Below are 19,724 nucleotides of genomic sequence, written 5' to 3' on the forward strand. Positions count from 1 at the left end.
GACTCAGGTTATTGTAAGAACCTTAGTAGATTCTGAGCACGCCAAAACTGGACTAACTCTGTTACCAAACTCAGGTTCGGCTGCTCACTGCTCAAAAGCCAATAATTTGAGAGGCAAGTGTCAGTAGAAAGCAAAGGTGCTTTAATCAGAAAAGCGGGCAATCTGGGGAGAAAGTGGACTCGTGTTCAGAGACCAACTTGGAAGATTCTGCTCAGCCAGGACAGTTTTTAAAGGAAAAGGTGGGGGGAAGAAAGTGAATCATCAAGGCAGGAGGTTGGGTTCTGCATCATTCTCCATTGCATGCAGACTGGCTGACTCTCTCTTCAGATGTTATCTTGCTGGAGTGATCTGCCTGCAGGACTCCGTAGGGGGCTGTTGCCTGTAGATAACTAATCATTCTTTAACTACTTAATTCTTCATTCTTACTTCTTTTTATCTAGGAAAAGAATTGGCAGGTTAGGCAGGGCATGGTGTGCATTCAGAAAAGCATAAATCAGGAGTTAGTTTCAACTGCTTAGTGATCTCATTCCTATAATTAGGGTTATAAGGTTACAGGGGGACAGAAATAGGTAAACAAGAAAGGGGCAAAAGAGCTGCTTTCATCTCCACTCCATTGGGGTTTTCATGAAAGTGAAGAGCTACCTATGGTGCTTGGGGCCACTTCGCTGAAGTAAATATTACACATTGGAAATTTACTACCAAATCTTAAAATGGCTTCACAACTTGCCCCATTTTCTGGAAATAGGAAGCAAAGTGTCAAGAGATGCTTTGGCGACCACACCTCACTGGCAGCCCTAGGAGGGAGGCTAATGATTCAGGCAGACATCTCAAGTTCAAAAATCAGTAGCTTGAACTGAGACCATTTACAAAAGAAACTGCTTAACCTCAAATATCAAAGAAAGATAAGACATCCTTAACAAAGAGGACTACTGGCTGTGCACTGTCATTCTTTCATTCAACTCCACCAGGAGTCCAGCTGGCTTCAATCATGGGGACAATAATAGTTAGTTGAATAGGATTGCCTGTTCAGACCTTGGGTTCAGACCTGGTCTAAATAAGAAGTTTCTGGGAAAAATAAACCCCTCCATTTATTTAAGGCTGAAGTACAATGTAGAAAGTACAGTATGGCATGGCTATTATTATCTTTTCTACCTAGCATGTTGCTCATGACAGATGCCCAAGTACTAATCAATAATCAACAGAAAGAACTTTATCACCTCCAATGTGCCTTCATAGTTATTGTCTCATTTGATGTAGAAACTTAAAGAAAGTGGGGCTTAGCACAGACCATTGACCTTGTTGTATGTGTAGAAGAGGGAAACAGGGCACAGAGTAATTTAAGGGCACATATTCAAAGCTTTTCTGCTTGATGGTGGGCAGGTCCTTTTGCTCCATGTTAACAGCTAATTGGGGAGAGGAATTACCCACTCTTTAATCCCTCTATAGCTGTTTCTGTCTCTTTGTATCATCCTTTTTTGACCACATAACAGAGAAGCCACAGTTTTGCACATTTTTGACAGAATCTCTCAATTTTTGAAGTAAATATAATACTATAAGAGAACATTTCTTGTTAGTAACCATCCCAGTCTTTTCATCTGTGGAACAACCCACGATTACTACTACTGGTTTCAAAATTGATCTAACAATCTTAGGGCTATGTATGCTCAGGTGGCAAAAAAAGAGATTTGGAAAAGCTTGTATAACGCCACAGTAAAACCACAGATGTCCTGCTTTTGCTGGAGAGAGGAATGTGCAGTCGCCTGGGGGGACGTGTTACACATTCCGGTAAGCTAAGGGCTCTGCCTTGCTGAGCTTTGGCAGGTCCCATGGTCTGCTGAAGGATTTTGTTTTGCATACCACGTGCATTCACTAGTTTGCACCAGTTTGTACTACTTTACCTTGAGATCCACTGGATCTTTCCAGCCTTAAGGAGAGGTACCAAAAAGAGGCTATAGATCAGGGTAGGGACTAAGACGGATGAACAGACTTGTAATCTTAGGATCATTGCATTTGTTTAATCATAACTTCAATTTAGTATTCCTAGCAGATACTGAGGTATTCATTAAGTCTGTGCCCAACGCCGTTGAGACGAGAATTCTGCACAAATCCCTGTCTTAATCTGCCCTAATCCAGATGAGCTAATTTGGTAGTTTGACCCTTGAGTTAACTAAAATGACTGTCACATAGGGAGTTCAGTACCCTAGCTACATAATCATAAATTCTAGCAAAAAGAATTTTGCTCCTGGCCTTAAGAATCTTACCAGCATTCATTTTGTTGATACATTCTCTGGTATGAACATCAGCAGTTAAAAGATAATTGGAACTAAGAAAAGGGAGATCTTCTTAAATGTGACTATCTTGCTTTCTCTTGGAAGCCTTTTATCAAGGATTTCCATAAAATTGTCTGATATTTCACTGGAGTGACTTACAACGGCAGTCTGTTTTATGGAGAGCAGTTGGGATCTTTCCATATTGTGCAGGCAGACAAGGCTATAACCCTTTGCACGTGAGTCTTGTTTGTGGGGAGAACACTGTTAGGTTCTTTTATTGCTTAAGCAAAAATAACAAATAATTATCCGCTATAGAAGAAAATACTGATAATTATAGTTTGCCAGGCATGTTGCAGAAGGGGGCAGGAAAGACAAAGTGCTAGTGTCGGCAAATCCCAAAACAGAATACTTTTGCTACTGAAATAAACTCCCTCATCTAATGGCCTCCCCACAGAAATGCTGAGAACTTCAGGGGCTGTTGACAAGACTATAGAGTTATGGTATATTATGCACAACCAAAGAGATGGAGATTTTAAACATAATCAGGAATTTCCCACTATATTTTAGTTAATGCAGCAGAAATATTCTGAGAGAGAGACTGCAAACATGAATAAATAAGCTCTGAAAGAAAAATATTTAAATAGAAGTAACTGGACTGTTCTAGAAAACAATTTTTTAAATGCGGTTTCTTCTAGCTGCTATTCGTTAGTAGTTTTCTCCACTAAACTATTTTGGTGATAATTCAATATCTTAGACAGTTTTGTACGACTTCCAGGTAGCACTTATGGAAATAGATTTATTCAAAATTAGATCTTTTGTGTTAAACATGTACAAAAGGCCCTCATTAACTGACAATAATTGGTATCAGAATAGGGGACACTTGAAGTACCTCTTCTTCAAACACAGATCAAATTTCACTAAAAGCAGTGAAAAAAGTGTGAGGCAACCTTTAATTTGAAAAAGTAAAATTAGATGTTATGAAATAAGTTTGTTATCACTATTCATAGAAATATTTATATTATAATTACAACAATATGCTGATTCTAAGAAAAAGGAATGAATCAAGTGTTGTTTGGTTTTGTTGAGAATCATTTCCCTACAAATTTTAGTATAGTACAGTTCAACATCCTTCATGTCTCATTTGACCTTTTGTGTCTCCTTAGAAAAGCTGTTTTTATAAAAATTTCAAGAGCTTAATCAATATTCCCTAGTTTCTTTATAATTACTGTGACATACAAATAATTATCTGCTAAAGTGAATATTATGTCCTCATCCTTATGGATTTTCTGTTCTTCCCTGGGGAACTGATCTAACTATACCAGATATTTATTTTTCCATGATTTGTCTGTTACTTGAGCATTTCTCCAACGTTGCCTTCATGCTCTTCAAGAAATCCTGCATCTTTTGCACGAGTTGCAATTTCAGCTTGCAATTGATGGTATCAAATTCAGGTAGCATTGTTAGATATTAACAACTTCAGACAGTCATCTGGGAATCAGCCAAAGAGCAAGACCTTGACCTTTTGAGAAGGGATAGAAGCTAGTGTTGACCAGAGAACAGATGGCTGTTCGTGTGCATACTCATTTTATAAATGGTCAGTTCATTAGTCCGTGACCTATGTTCATGCTATGATGAAAGAATCAAATTGAAAAGAAATTTTCCAAATTTGGAAAATAGTCTTCCTCACTTAAAATCATATATCAAGGCTTTTCTTTGAGAAAGTATCCATTTGCTTAACACCACAACAGAGGGCCATTAGTAATGTTATTCAGTCTTTCTGATTTCTGGCTTTTTCAGAAAACTTACTTGAAAACTGTTTCTAAATATATGGCCAAGGGTTAAAAAAGGAAAAAAAAAAAAGAGAGAAAGAAAGAAATAGAGTTGCCAGCCATGACTACACATATTTTGTTTTCAGGCACAGTTAAAGGGCAGGTTTCCTCTTTGTAGTAACATGTGAAGAAAGAATAAGGAAATTGAAAAGGTGTTAAAAATATAGCAGATTCACTTTGTGGACCCACTGTAATCAGAAACTAATTAGCATCCATCTCTATTAAGTTGGGCATATAGGGAAGCTTTAGAAAAATCTGTACAAATCATTCTTTTGTTTTGATGACATCATTTTGAATCTAATAAATAATTGACATTTGATAGTTGAGATCATGTCTATGAGTCATTTATTTTTGCATCTATGATGCTCCTTTTTGAAGCTGAGTAACCCCATAATTAAATTGTCATTTAAAGAAACAATAACCACAGCAGGTAGTCAAATGCTCAAGAGACTCAAATGACATGTGGTAAAGCAGGACTGATATTTTTATTTTAAGAGGACTCCACAGTGAACTTATAGCATTATGACATTAAATGTATCATTTGCTGTTGTGTTCCTGTTAAACTCCAGCAGAAGTATGTGTTAACCTTAAATGTATTTTGAAGTTGTTCTATTTTTAATGATCAGAAAAACTAATAGCATCTGCCAGGTAGTATAATGAAATGATAACAAAGCTCATCTGATCTCCAACACTTTTTGTGTTATAGTGTACATATTCAAGATACATTTCCAGTAGGTGGCATTCCACTTTCAAATAGAGTTGGGAACTGTATAAACGTTGGATACAATTTAACATTTAAAACGTTTTCAAAAGTTGAGGGATGTCTGAATATTTAATTTTTTTCCTTCCACTGTCCTAAGAGATATACTTAAATACAAGGAGAAACAACTGTACCATCGACTAAGATGAATTAATGAGGAGAAAATATAAAATTTGATATCAGGGTCAGTAGTCCATATCAAACAGATTTTGGAAATAAGGTAAATCATTCCCTCCCTTTCAGTGGTCTTCAGTGTGACGTCACATGGCTGCCTTACTCCTGTGAGTGTGCTCTATTGCTGGATCCTGACCAGTCTGGTACCTTTTTACTCCAGAATCCTCCAGAATCCGTATTCTGAAAGTCCCAGACTAAAAGCGTACTGCTTAAACCTGCTAATATTTCTAGCTACCGTCTTCTCATTCCCTTTGCTATCCAAACTCCTGTAACATGGCCACTCCACTTACTGCCTCGTTTATCTGTCCCATTCTCCTCTTAGCGTTTTGCTAAATGGTTCTTTTTCTCACCCTACTACTTGGTGAAACACTTTTTGAGAGATCCCCTGAATCTTATTAAAATACTGAACGGTTGCCTCTTAGCCTTTATGCTGAATGACTTCTCTTTGTCACAGCAATGATACCGCGAAAAGAATACTGAAAACTTGATTTCAGTCTTGACTGTGCCACCCACAACTGACGGTGAGACTTCAGACAGGTTATAATACATCAGAAGACTGTTAAAGATTAAATACTGTACATGTACATAAAATATATTATTCATGGCCATCCATTTCTCCTTGAAATCTTTTTTTCATTAGATTCTGCAATGTTGATTTGTCTTGTTCCTTCATTATTGTTTACTAGCTTTCCTCACCCTGCCACCCTACCATTGGTCTATCCCAAGACTGTTGGTCCATCCCAAGACATTCGTTCCACACATAGTTGATGAACTCATCCATTTCAATTCAAGATTAATCTTCCTAAAACACAACTAATTTATGATATTTTACCTAAAACCTCCAGTTAAAACCCTATTACTACAGAATGGATATACAGTCTTCCAACTAGGATTCCAAGCTCCCTGTCATATGGCCCCAGCCTATATTTCCCATTCTATCTCCCCAAATTCCTTGTGTCACCAATCACTTGTAGTTCTAATGAGAACTACTTTCCTCATTCTCTCCTGCTTCTTTTCTTTTGCTTCTGCTATTTTCTCAGTTTCTTCTTCTTCTATCCCTCATCCTCTGCTTGCCCAAATCATATGTAACCTTATAAAGCTCATCTGAAATACCAGGCTCTCCTGAATAATTGGAATTGAGTATAATCTTTCCTTTGGCTCAGCATAATCCCTGATTTGTGCTTTTTCTTCTGTACAAAACTCTCAACCCAGTGTTTTGTGTTACAGTTATAATCATATCCCAGATATGATTATATAAGCTCCTTGAAATCAGTGAGGGTGTTTCCTGCATTTTTTGATAAGGTCTAAGTAGACGGGGTATAATTCAGTGTCTAATATATGGTAACAAATGAAGAAATATTCAGAATAGATATTCTGAATGTTTGGCTCTATTATGGGAAGATAGGCTTAACTCTTTGAAAACAAATGTTTTAAAAAATTAATATTTACTGAACTATTTTAGATTTTAATTTTAAAGCTATGAATTAATGTAGCCACTGGGTCATTGATTTTTTAATAATAGCTACATTGAGACATAATTCACATATAAAATTCAGCCTTTTAAATACACAATTCAGTGATTTTAGTATATTCAGAGTTATGTAATCATCTCTACTATCTAATTTTAGAACATTTTCATCACCCCGATAGAAACCCCATACCTATTAGCAGTCACTCCCCATTTCTACCTCCCATGTACTCTTGGCAATTGCTAATCTAGTTTCTGTCTCTGTGGATTTGCCTCTTCTTCTGGACATTTCATATAAATAAAGTAATAAAATATAGTCTTTTGTGAGAGGCTTCTCTTACTCAGCATAGTATTTCCAGGGGTCATTCATGATGTAGCAAGTATCAGTACTTATTGCTTTTCCTGACTGAATAATCTACCAAATGGATCTGCCTCATTTTGTTAATTAGTTCGTCAGTTGATGAACATTTGGTTGTTAAATCACTGATTTTTAAAACTGAAAAGGAACCCAGTGATTATTTACTCAGATGCTCTCCTTTTATGCACATGAAACTAAAGCTCAAAGAGGTACTCCTAGACCTTTATCTAGATACTTATTGTTTCTTATTATTTTAGATGCTAGGTTGATACAATATGATGCAAGCCTTCATTCATTCTTTTATTCATTCTTCCATATAGTTAATAGTCTGAGAGCACCAAGTCCTTAACAGTCTGGGTAGCAAAAACAGTTATGGTCCTTGTCCTTATGAAACTTACAGTCTAGTGGGGAATAAGCTTATAATCAAATAGTCATAAATAAATGCAAAATTAGAACTATGATGAGGGCTGTGTAAGAGAGATTCATGAATTGACCTTGTCAGGGAGGATAATTTAGCTGTGATCTTTGAGTAAGTGATAATTAAGTAAGCAAAGAGGGCAGAAAAGAGCATTCCAAGTGGAGCAAAAGCACATGCAAAGGCCCTGTGGCTATAGGAGCATGGCATATAAGGGGGGGATGCCAGGAGTCCAGTGTAACAGAAGAACTGAGGAGAAGGGGAGCATGGTATAAAATGAGGCTGGAGCGATAAATAAAGCCAGGTATTCCAAGACAAGGAAATGGTTTTGGTCTTTTTCCTAAGAGCACTGGACCGTTGAAGTATTTTAATCCCCCGGGTAATGCAAGCAAAAAGAAACTGGGCATTGCCTACATTTCTCTCCTAAGGCTTAGTTGCATTACAAACTATCAAACTTGCTGGGTAATACATATCTGCTTTGCCAAAACTTGTGGTAGAATTTAATGTGGTAGCATTTAAAGTTTGCTTTTACCGAATTCCTTGTTATCCAAAGTAGAAACTTGTGTTCTTTTCACAGAATGAACAGCCTCATTATTAGAATTTTCCAATTCAATTTTGTAAAGAACTATTCTTTCCAATCCTCCTACAGGATAAGCAATCAAAGCTATTTGAGAAGGAATAAATAGATATTTAAAGGTCACATTTATTTTTCGATTGCACAATAACCATGTTTTAGACCTGTAAAATCTAAAGAGTACAGAAATAGTTCTCTAAACAGCAAATGGTTAATACCAAATTCTTTAGCCTAAATTCTTTTAACTTGGCGTCCATTGCCTCCCAGGAAGTATATGAATGGTACCCAGGAAGCCTTTATACAAATAAAGGTCATGCCTACGTGGGTGTGAATCCAAAGCTTTCATGAAATTTTAGAGTCTATCATGCACAAAAAGCTAAAAATCAGGCTTTTTAACAAGAGAAACAATCCATAAATTATTAGGAAAAAATATTGGGACTTATTTTGTATCACTTATAGAAGTTAAAGCCTGTACAGTTAAAAAAACAATAACAACAACATTTAAACTAAGGTAATATCTTGAGAACAATATTCTTATTTTTTTTAAACTGATATAGTGACAGTCAGAATAATCATGATTATACCAATAGGATTAATTCTCTGTTATATGGCAGTTATTCTCAAATTGTGACCCCCAGATCACCCTCTTAGGGATTGTATTGAGCACTTGTTAGGGGTATAGATTCCTGGACCCACTTCAGACCTCTGAAGTCAGAATCCCTAGAATGGAAGCCAAGAGTCTGAATTTTTAACCAGGATCCCGGCTGATTGTGATGTCTACCCATGTTTGTAAAGTGCTAAAAAACATAGTAAATAGCAATACCCTTTCTCTGTTCAGTGTCTTCATAAACCAGCCTTACCCAATTCATTAGGTATAGTAGTAATGGTACTAGTACCCAATACTACTACCATGTAACAAACACTGATATGTATCAGAAACGTTCCCTAACCTACCCCTAGTTCTTAAAACCATTCTGCAGGAAAGTAGATATTATTATCCACAATATATAGATGAAGAAATTGAATAACTTGCTACATAGGGGTCTTGCTGGCTCCAAAGCCTTTTTTACCACTCTGTCAAGTAGCCTCTTGCTGTAACTGCTATACTAGTGACCCACTGCAAGAAGTATCCAGAAAAAAGAAAATGAATGGAGTTATATATGAGTCTCACAACCCTAGTCAACATCCACTGAAGTCCACGGTCATCAACAAAATTACAAATTTGTAATAAAGTTGAACACATGAGCCTCTTTTGCTAAGTACAACTGGCTGACACATGTCTAAAAGAAGCTTCCAGAGGTAACACTTTATAGTCAGAAATAGTGTGAATATAAGAAAATTGCTTCCAGTTGTAACAATTTAACAAGCAGAAAATATACAGGAAAACCAAGCCTTACATCCTGTAAAGTGACCTTAAAATCTACCAGCATGTATCACCATCGAACAAAAAAAAAAAAAAAAAAAAAAAAGGAAGAAAGCTCTGTGTAACCCAATAAAGGTGCTGGAAGAGAGGTCTGTGGGGCTTCTTTAAAACATGAGCTTTTATCAGATTTTTGCCTAAGGTTGATCAATCTGTGATATGTGTGTGCTATGTCACCTGAATTATGCTTCACTTAATTCAACGCCTTCATTGGGCATTAATAATGAAGTTACTCAAATTTTTAAAATCCTCACAATCATCTATTTTATAGGCTTTTACTTGAGAAGAGCTTAAATCTCTTTGCTAATATAATAAATATAATTTAATCAATTCTTGAAATTTTGAGAGTGACAAAAAACAAATTTTCTAATTATTATTTCAGTTGTAATTTTTTAAATGTTGGCATTTCAGTTATGAAATCATCAGATTAAGAAATTTAATTTGACTTTTAAGGAGGTTTTCTTACAATGACAATGATTTATTTGAAGATACCTTCACAGACTATTTCTTTGGGGTGAAAAGAATTTTAATTATTTAAGAGAAATGACTGTTGGTTTGTATAATGTTCAAAACGAATTCTCTGGGAAACTGGAAACCAGAAATTTCACCTGGGTCTGTTATGACTGGGCTTATCACCAGCCATATAATGGCATAAGTGCTATTCCTTATGGTCCCCATTGGAAACTTTGCTCTTCAGTCGCCACCTATAGCAAGTAGTTAAGTGAATGAGAGAACTATTAAATACACATTTATATTTACACTGAAACTTTAGAAACTGTTAGGTGATGCTACACTCAGTCAATATAAGATTCAAGAACATGGTGAGAAATGAAGGGCCTTTTGTGATTGTGCATGGGCTCCTTTAAGGCATAAAATCATATTGGAACAAGTTTCCAAGGGAATCTTGAGGACAGCGAAGCTTATAACTTCCTTCTGACACTTAAAGTTCTGTATCTTTTGTTCCTGCAGTGGAGGTATATGTATTTTCTTACAAACAATTTAGTAGAAATCTGTATTCCAGATTTTAGTATTATTTTAAAGTTATATCTGGACCTAATGAGTCCTCACTCCTTCATGTCTGTGCTCTACTCTAATGGCTTTCAGTGAATTTCTGGAGGCTGTTGGTAAGATTACCTTCCATTAGATCAGGGCCTAGCCCCCTCTGTGGTCACTAGGAGATCTCCAAAGAACCAGTGGAGAACTTGGAGCAGACTTGCTATGCCTGGCGAAAATTTCAAGTTCATGCTAACCAGACAGAGCATCCGAAACGTGAGGCAAAGAGAAGGTCACAAATGGCTTCCAGTCTCTTTTTTTATCTGTTTTTATTTTTTCGTTGTTTTTCTTTAGCTGCATGAGTTTTCTTTTAGCTGAATGACTTTCAGCTTGGCATTACATTAAAAATAGGATGGATGTGAGACGGGAGAAGTAAAATCATTAATAAATTAAACAAAACCACTGTCCTGTAGGATCTGGGCTCCTTCACTAAGAAGGTACTTCTGAAGTCTTTGAAGTCAAGCCTCTGCTAAAGATGACATAATGCCAGTCACTAGGTGCAGGGGGTACTCACAGGACAGGCTGCTGGACTTCACTGTGTTAGGAAGATCCTGAGAGATGGGGGTGGTCAGTGGGATTGGGGGAGAGTAGACTGGCACGTGGAGTTAGCCCACCCTAAGACTCCAAGACTTTTTAGTGTACTTATGGGAAGCCACAATTTTAAAAAGATAATAAATTTTTAAAAAATTTTTATTTTATATCAGAATATAGTTGATTAACAGTGTTGTGTTAGTTTCAGGTATACAGCAAAGTGATCCAGTTATACACCTTTAAAGTTGCAATAATTTTGTTTAAAGACTGTTGCCTCTTCATTGGCCTAGAGTAGCTCTAAAAACCACTCTCAGAGTGTGAGGGTAAAACCTTACCTCTGAAGCAAACTTCTGTGCCTGCAAATACCAAAGGTGGCTGATGTGGTCCCAGGGGAACCCAAGCAAGGCATCAGCAGCCCTCACATTTCCTTTGGAACCACAGTAATTAGAGCAGCTGGAATATTTGCAATCTCATTGGCTCCCTTGCTGTTTTCTTTAATGCTTAGACTTTAATCTTATTTTCATATATTTCTGTATAAATCAGACACATATGGCTTGATTATAGATGTTAAGTGGCCACTAGGAGCTTTAGATAAAAGCCTTTCACTAACATGCAGTGCTTGGGTTCTCTGGTATCTGGCTCCAGTCCTGCAGTCCCTATCTCTCTGTGCCCCTCCTCCTGTGTTGATTTCTGCTTTCCTCTTCCCTCCATTCCGACTGCCCTTCAACTCAGTGGTGTCTATTTATTTACTTAAATCTAAGCCAATTAAATAAAGCATAATAATAGAACACCCTCCTGAAAAGAGTAGAAAGGAGGGAAATTACATGGCCACCGACAGAATAATAGAAGAGGGGGAGAAAATGCTTTAAAGAGCTCCCCCAGCAGATGATCTGCCTCCTCCTTTGCCTCCTATTTATAGGGAGGCAAACTCTTTTTTTTTTTTTTTTTAATATATTTATTTATTTATTTATTTATTTATTTATTTATTTATTTATTTATTTATGGCTGCATTGGGTCTTCGTTGCTGCGTGCGGGCTTTCTCTAGCTGCAGCGAGCGGGCACTATTCGTTGTGGTGTGCAGGCTTCTCACTGAGGTGGCTTCTCTTGTTGCGGAGCACAGGCTCTAGGCGCGTGGGCTTCGGTAGTTGTGGCTCGAGGGCTCTAGAGCGCAGGCTCAGTAGTTGGGGCACACGGGCTTCGTTGCTCCGCGGCATGCGGGATCTTCCCGGACCAGGGCTCGAACCCATGTCCCCTGCATTGGCAGGAGGATTCCTAACCACTGCGCCACCAGGGAAGTCCTGAAACTGTTTTTTTTTTTCTTTTCTTTTTTTTTAGTAGCATCTCCATGCCAAGTCCTCCCCTTTTGTTTGGTGAAATCTTAATGATTTATCCTTGTGTGTTTTAATATTTTTAAGATTATTGATGGGACATATCATGCATGCATAAATATTGTTACAGAATTTCCAGAACACCTTGGAGTGCTAATGTTGGAGAGTCAGATACCTTTCAAGGCCAGCTTTTATCTTGATACATTCTCTCAGCAAGCAAGTAATATCCTCACTCCATTAAGAAATCTTCACTTTTTAAAATAGGTCATTACTGACAATTTCTTTAGTAATGAAATGTTGGCTGCCACTGTTAAGAAAATAACTTGAGCAGGAAAAGAAGATATTTCAAATTAGCATTACAGAAGGGGGAGGGGTGGGTGGCAACTTAGCTCCCACTGTGCTAATTAAGTTATCATGGGTTGCCTCTTGAACAATATGCAGCAAAAGATGAAGGACCTGAATCAGCTGGAGATCACCCTTAATTGTAAACTCCTCCCCAGCACTCCAGTGAGTTGATGAAATCCCTCTGCTTCCAGAGCTTTCAGCTCTTCGGATGAAAAGTAGATTTGCCAGAATTTTATTTTTCTGGTCAGATGACTATAGCACAGCATGTATTTTCCTCTCTCTGGTGGAGTCTTCTTTTCTAAATGCGTGCCTTTTAAAATGATAACAGCAGTCAAGAATGTCATCCTCAGAGAGTGCAGAAGCTCAGGCAAAGGACGTCATCAGTGGGCTGAATTCTTATTTCTTTAGGCCACAGCTGGAATTTGAGTGCTCACTGTGACCTCAAAAATAGCCTGGTGCTCTGTCACCCGGGTTCAGCCAAATGCCTTCCTGGTGAAATCTCTACACGCTGCTGCAGGTTGACAGATGGCTCCCAGCAGGTGAGCTTGGGGCTGTTAGTGAAGGAGATTCTTTATCTGACACAGTCCTTCCCAAAGACATCCTGTGTCCTCAGAACTTACAAAAGGGATTTGGCAGCTAAGCAAAAGTAAAGAGAAGAGTTGAAGCTAAGAAATCTTGTATTGGCATAAAGTTTGTTCAAGTTAATACATAATCTTTTCGCAAGTGTATGTAGTTGTGCTAAGTGGTGAAGAAATACTATTAGAAGACTGATATTGACACATCACAATTTCCCACAATTGTCAGAGCACTTTTCTACAGATGATTTTATTTAATTCTTGCAGCAGCTCTGTAAGGGAAATAGCATGGATAATCTCTATTTTACTGATGATAAAACGGAGGATCCAAAAAAGTCAGAAGTTCTGCCCAGTATTCCACAGCCAGTAGCTGATAGGCCAGGGTTCCAAAACAGCTTCCATATCTAAAGTTTGTGTTATTTTTATTTCAAAGATCTAATTTAACCAAGTTCTAACCAGAATGTTTAGGGAAATAAACTGCTATCATTCTTTCATTCATTGAACCCACTTTCAAATCAGGGAAACAGTGAGCCAGGTCGATAAGGAGATTTCATTGCTTGAAACAGAGGAGTTCATATACACACGATTAAAGTATCAGCATACTTTTCCATTTTTGGAGTACATACTTCAATTTTTCATTCATTTGATGAATAGTTGTTAAGTACTTGCTCCCAGCCAGGGAGTACAGTAATACAAAAGAGAGTACATACAAAAGAAAATGGCCCCTGGCCATCTAGAGTTTACAGATTAGTTGAGGTGAGGTGGGGCAGACATTAAACAGATTAATAGTACACAGTGCTGCTGATGGTGTAAGGAAACAGAAGTGTAAATTGCTAATACCTCTTGAGACAATTTAATAATATGGCAGCCTTACTTGAAGTGCATTGTATATTCTTATATGGCTTAATATTTTTTGTCCTTCATTTGTATTTGTTTTGAACTCAAAATACTATGAAAAAAAAATTCATATATTTGATAGAAACCAATGACTTCTAGAATTGAAATAAAGCAGAAAAAAGGGTGGGGATGTGAACTTGTTTCCATGTCAATAAGCTTAAGTGACAACACAAAGTAGTTCATATGAATGCCAAATAAGTGATAAAAACAAGAGCCAGACAGCAGTGGGCATTCTTGGAAGTGACAGGGGGAAGAGATCTTAGAGAAGAGGGCTTCAGTTCCACAAGGTGTTGCCAAACCTAGAGGGCGTAAGGAAGGGAGAGAAGAGGGGGAGGCAGGGAGGCAAGAAGAGACGGAAAAGAGAAAGAAGAGGACTTTGCAGAAGGGAAGAAGAAGAATATGAAGCTGCAATGAAAAGGGCAATTAATAGGTCTACAAAATAACTAGTCTAAGAAGCTGTGAGCGCTTGTGATGGTAGAAAGTTGGGGATAAACTTGAAAAAGTAGAGTATAGTCACCGTATGGAAGCCCTTGAGGCCAGGCCAAGAAACTTAGTTTTTATCACTTTGACAGAAAAGTTTTGAACATGACAGTCAAATCATTCTGTGACATCTGGCACGATAAGTTTTGTGGCAGCCTTGTTTCCTCTGTGCCCCTCCCCACCCAGTCCCTTCCCTTACACCTCATGAACCTGAGCATCTGCATTAACTTATTCTACCATTTTTAAAATGGTTTGTGTTTGTATAAAAATTAGAAACAAATGAACAGATGGCTTTCAGTCAAGCAAAGAAGTGTTAGTTCTTCAGCTGTGTCTGATTCTGAGCAGAAAACATCAGTGCAATACATCAGCAAGTGGAAACACTGACACAGGTGCCTTCTTGCCCCCTAAGGTTCTCTGTATTGCAGTGCCAATTCATGTTAAGAAAATAAATATTTATTTATTTATTTATTTATTTATTTATACACACACACACACACACACACACACACACACACACACGAGTCAGCACGCGTTAATTTAGCAAAACAAGTTTTTAGCTGATATCACTGAGCATTATTTCTCAGTGATAATAACAAGGAAGGAATCTAAACAGGGCCCTAAAACAGCCACTGGGCATCTCATCGTGCCTTTTCCCCTCGTGCAGTGGAGACTCGTACTGCTCAGCAAACCTCCGTGTGTCTTTCCTGTTTCTCAGCCCCTTGCACTGAGGCACAGCCGTGTGGTTGGTTCAGTCCAGGAGGCTGTGAGAGCCAGTGAGGTGTGTCACTTCCGTGTTTAAGCATGGGGGAACCAATGCACAGCCCTCCAGATGGCTTCCTCTCCTGCTGCAGCAATCTTGAGGCCATGAGTTAGTTGAGCAATGAGAAGAATGCAGCCAGATTACTGGGTCTCCACCAGGAGAGTTACCCTACTCACATCAGGATTTGTATGAACAGTACATAAACCTTTATTTTGTGAAGACTCAGAAACTTGACTGACTTTTCTGACTGATCCAATCCTTTACCCTTCACCTATTTGTAGCCTATTTTTACTTTTCTGAATTATGTTGAGATTCTTTGGACAAGACTAGATAATTTCTCTTAAGTCACCTTCATGCAGTCAGCTAGTCCTTGGCAATAGCCTGGAGTAGCAGGTTTGAGTATTAAAAGGGGAAATTCTTACTGTCTACCTTACGTAGATTCTCTGGTCAACTGGAGACCGTATGTTCTGAATAGGGCTTGTGTTAACTGTCCTTAGTTCTTTCCAGTGTATATTTTTAAGCATGTTTCCTTTGCAAGAAACATAATGTTCTCCTAAAAGATCTTTGGCAAAAGCGCTAAGAAAGGAAGATCTTTTCTCTGATCTGTCCAACTATCAGTGAGTTTGGTTCACTGTGACTTTCAGCTACTCACAAATAACCAGTGCTAATGAACTGCTTCTGGACCTTTAGGGAATAGAAATGGTTTAGTAGTATGTTCGACTAAATGGTTTACGTGCGTAGCTGCTCTCCTGTTTAAAGACTGCTTGGATTGTGGATATTTTCCCAGCGGTATTGGCAACTTAGTTGCAATCTTGTTATCCTGGACAAGTGCACTGAATTACATGAACTGTTCAAAACCTCACAAAGCAGATTGATATAGGTGGAGAACGATGTTAATATTGTTTATTTGAGAGCTAACCGAGTAGGCTAACGCTAGCCGACGAGGTTAAGCTTAGCCGGCAGAAATGCTATTCAAGATTCCAGCAACTTCAAGCATCTCAGCGTTTAGGTTACCTAACAAAGTCTGTCAAAACGTGAAAAATAATCAAATGATACTTAATGCTAGAATGTATTTCAAAGGTTAATGAAAAGTATATCCTGGTCTGGCAATCCAGGAAAGGTTTCATCATTACTTTGTTGCTTAATGAAACTTGGGTTCTTATATCAGTTGGGAAAACCACGCCTTGGCAATATTTTCTTCATGAGATTCTGAAAGTCTGCATGAATTTATCATTCTAACGTCAACCCTATAGGTGTCACATAACTTGCATATAAATATACCACAGCCAAACATGTATTATATGCAGCCTAAGTGCATTGACTGCACGTCCTATTTATCTGAGTAACCAGCTGATAAAAGCTGATTTTGTTTATAGCTGAACAAGTGTTTGTCTTGGGTTCCTCCTTAAATGATTCACACATCTTACTTTGTGATGCCAGTGCACATCCTGTTCTCTATCATGGGTAGGCAGCCCGTAAATATTGTTGTCAACCAGTTGATTTTGTCAGGTGTCAGTCATGATTCTCGACAATGTTCAGACCCAGCTCTAAGAAGTTCTGGAAAGTGGCATAAGCAAACCTGATAGAAATAATGGAGCAGCTGAGTAAATTTCAATTTGTTCAAGAAGCTGAATATACTGAATAATAGATGTGCTAAGTATTTCCAGTAAACTGCAATTTTCCATTGGTGAAATACCACTTCTCAGAGAAGCCACAAAGCCTTTATGTCTGAACTTGTCATTAACCAGAGTTGAAGATCTAAAACCAACTCTCAGGGTCTATAAAGGCTGAAAGGCTTGACTACTTTCTAGCTGTGTAATGCTGGGAAGGGCATTTAAAGTCTCTTGACCTCAGTTTTCTCATCTGTAAAATGGGGATAATAACAGTTGCCTCCTTAGAGGGTGATTGTGAGGAATAAGTGAATTAATGTATATGAAGTGCTTGGAACATTGTCTGACACATAATAAGTGCTGTGTAAGTGTTTGCTAATATTATTTTAGGGGTGTTGCAGCCAGTCTATATAATATATCAAATACTAAAACTGTGCCAAATAATATTCTTAACAAAAACTGTGTTAATTTAAACCTTTTGGTATGGAATAAAAATGATCACCTCTAACTGCACTGTGTTAATTTAAAATGACTATTCAATTTATGTGCCTTATGGAATAGACCATAAGTTGCTTTTTAAAAATAATTCCCAGGGACTTCCCTGGTGGTGCAGTGGTCAAGAATCCACCTGCCAATGCAGGGGACACGGGTTCGAGCCCTGGTCCGGGAAGATCCTACATGCTGCGGAATAACTAAGTCTGTGTGCCACAACTACTGAGCCTGCGCTCCAGAGCCCACGAGCCACAACTACTGAGCCCGAGCGCCACAACTACTGAAGCCCGCACACCTAGAGCCCATGCTCCGCAACAAGAGAAGCCACCACAATGAGAAGCCCCCACACTGCAACGAGGAGTAGCCCCTGCTCGACACAACCAGAGAAAGCCTGCACGCAGCAACGAAGACCCAAAACAGCCCAAAATAAAACAAATAAAAAATTAACTAAAAAAAAATAATAATAGTAATAATTCCCAGATGGTATTTATCTTTTTCTCATAAAATAAAGCCTAGAAAAAACAAAGTCATTTTAATTTTATAGCAAACAAAAAAAACACACAAAAGTCTGGATGATGGGTAAATGGGGCATTATTTTTATGGCTAATAGGTCCTGGGCACGGTCAACTTTCAAATAATCATCTCATCCTTTGGCCAATAATTCTCCAGTTCTGTTGGAATGAAATTAGTTTTTAAGTGTTTAAGGCTGGAATTTCTCTCATTCATATATAACTATTGAGTTAATTTTTGGAAAAACTTTAAAAGACGGGGGATTATTTTTCAATATTGTTTTTAGTGTTACTCAAATGACGAACATGTTCCTTGATAGCAGGTGTAAATAAACATTTTCTGTAAAGGGCCAGATAGTAAACATTTGAGGTGATACATAAATATATAAAGGACCACACGGTCTCTGTCACAACTACTCCGCTCTGGCAGTGGAGCATGAATGCAGCCATAGACAACAAGGAAATGAATGGACGTGGCTGGGTGCCCAGAACACTATATTTGGAAAAACAGGCAGCATCAGGATGGACTGGGTCCATGGGCCATAGTTAGCTGACCCCCGTTCTTAGAGAATTCCAATTTTTCTTATTTTTACTAGAGTAAAATATACATGCACACATATATAATTGTGTACTTGCACACATATATGTGTGTGCACATTAATTTGAAAATCATGTAGATGAAGTGAAAAAACTATGCACGTTAAAGAATTTAAGGAAAAGAAGGAACTTAAAGAAGAAATAAAGGATGATATTTTATTCAGTATTCATTGATTAATTACCCAAAAACTCTTTCTTTCTGAACAAGGTCCAGAGCTGATTTACCATTTTCTTTTTCTTCTAAAATCAACCTGTGAGGTTTAATTTGCTTTTGATCAAAACTACGCTTAAAAATTCTTTAGTCTTACTATATGTATAGCATTCTCCAACTTGCTATTTTCACTTTACATTCTGTTTAAACATTTGTTTTATATTTTGGTTATCTTTTCATACCAGTACTCATAACACTAGTTGATACTGTTTAAAAGCTGCAAAATATTCTAGTCTTCAAATGTATTGTCATTTATTTAACTAATTTATTGATGTTGTTTCCAATTATTGAAATCATTAACAATTCAATAAAAGTTATTGAGCATTTGCAAAAAAAAAAGTTCTTTAGTCTTGTTATTGTGCATAGAACTCTGTATTATAGAGTCTTGTTATTGTGTATAGCACTCTGTATAATAATGTTATATATATTCCAAAGTTGAGAACCACTGAGCTGGACTAAAGGGTAGTCAATTTTTTTTTTCCTAAAATATCAAGTTATTTGAGGGAATGGAAAATTCTACTGTGTTTCTTCTTGCCTGCAGAATTTTCTTTATTTTTTTTAAATGTTAAGCCTTTCTATCTTTAATATGCGTTAATAGATTTGTTTGCTACTGTACATTGTATGTGAATGCTCACAAATTAAGTGAGCTAATACATGTAAAAGCACTTAATACAGGTCCTGGCCCAGTCAGTGTTTGTCACTTTTGAATCAAAACCTTGTCTGCTCATATCCATATACACATTTTTCTTTGAAGGGTCACAGAGAAGAACTGAGGCACCTGCTTTATGTCTTTCCAAGTTTACCTTTCCTTCTGGGTCTTGAAGAAGAATTAATAGCTCTCAGTTTAACTCTTAGGGCTCCTTACTTGTAGAGCAACATCTTCCTTGAGAACAGGATGGGGTCTGTTTTACCAGACGTGAAAATCACACAGGCCTTGGTGGAGACACATAGTGATGTGTAGATTTAGACATCTATTGTAAGAGAGCAGGACTTAAAAATGAGCCTCAGCTCTGCCCCTTGCATTTAAGGACACTCATGTATTGAGGGCGAGTACACATGAATGGCTTA

The 19,724-nt window shown here is 37.6% G+C and overlaps 1 protein-coding gene across 47 annotated transcripts in view; it reads left to right on the forward strand.

The window, feature by feature from the left end:
- MAP2 (microtubule associated protein 2) overlaps positions 1-19,724 on the forward strand; it is a 278,235-nt gene that overhangs the window by 152,842 nt on the left and 105,669 nt on the right. The gene's annotated exons all lie outside the window — the stretch shown is intronic.

The sequence above is a fragment of the Balaenoptera physalus genome (genome assembly GCF_965194825.1).
Source record: "Balaenoptera physalus genome assembly, chromosome: 6".
Classification (NCBI taxonomy): Eukaryota; Metazoa; Chordata; class Mammalia; order Artiodactyla; family Balaenopteridae; genus Balaenoptera; species Balaenoptera physalus.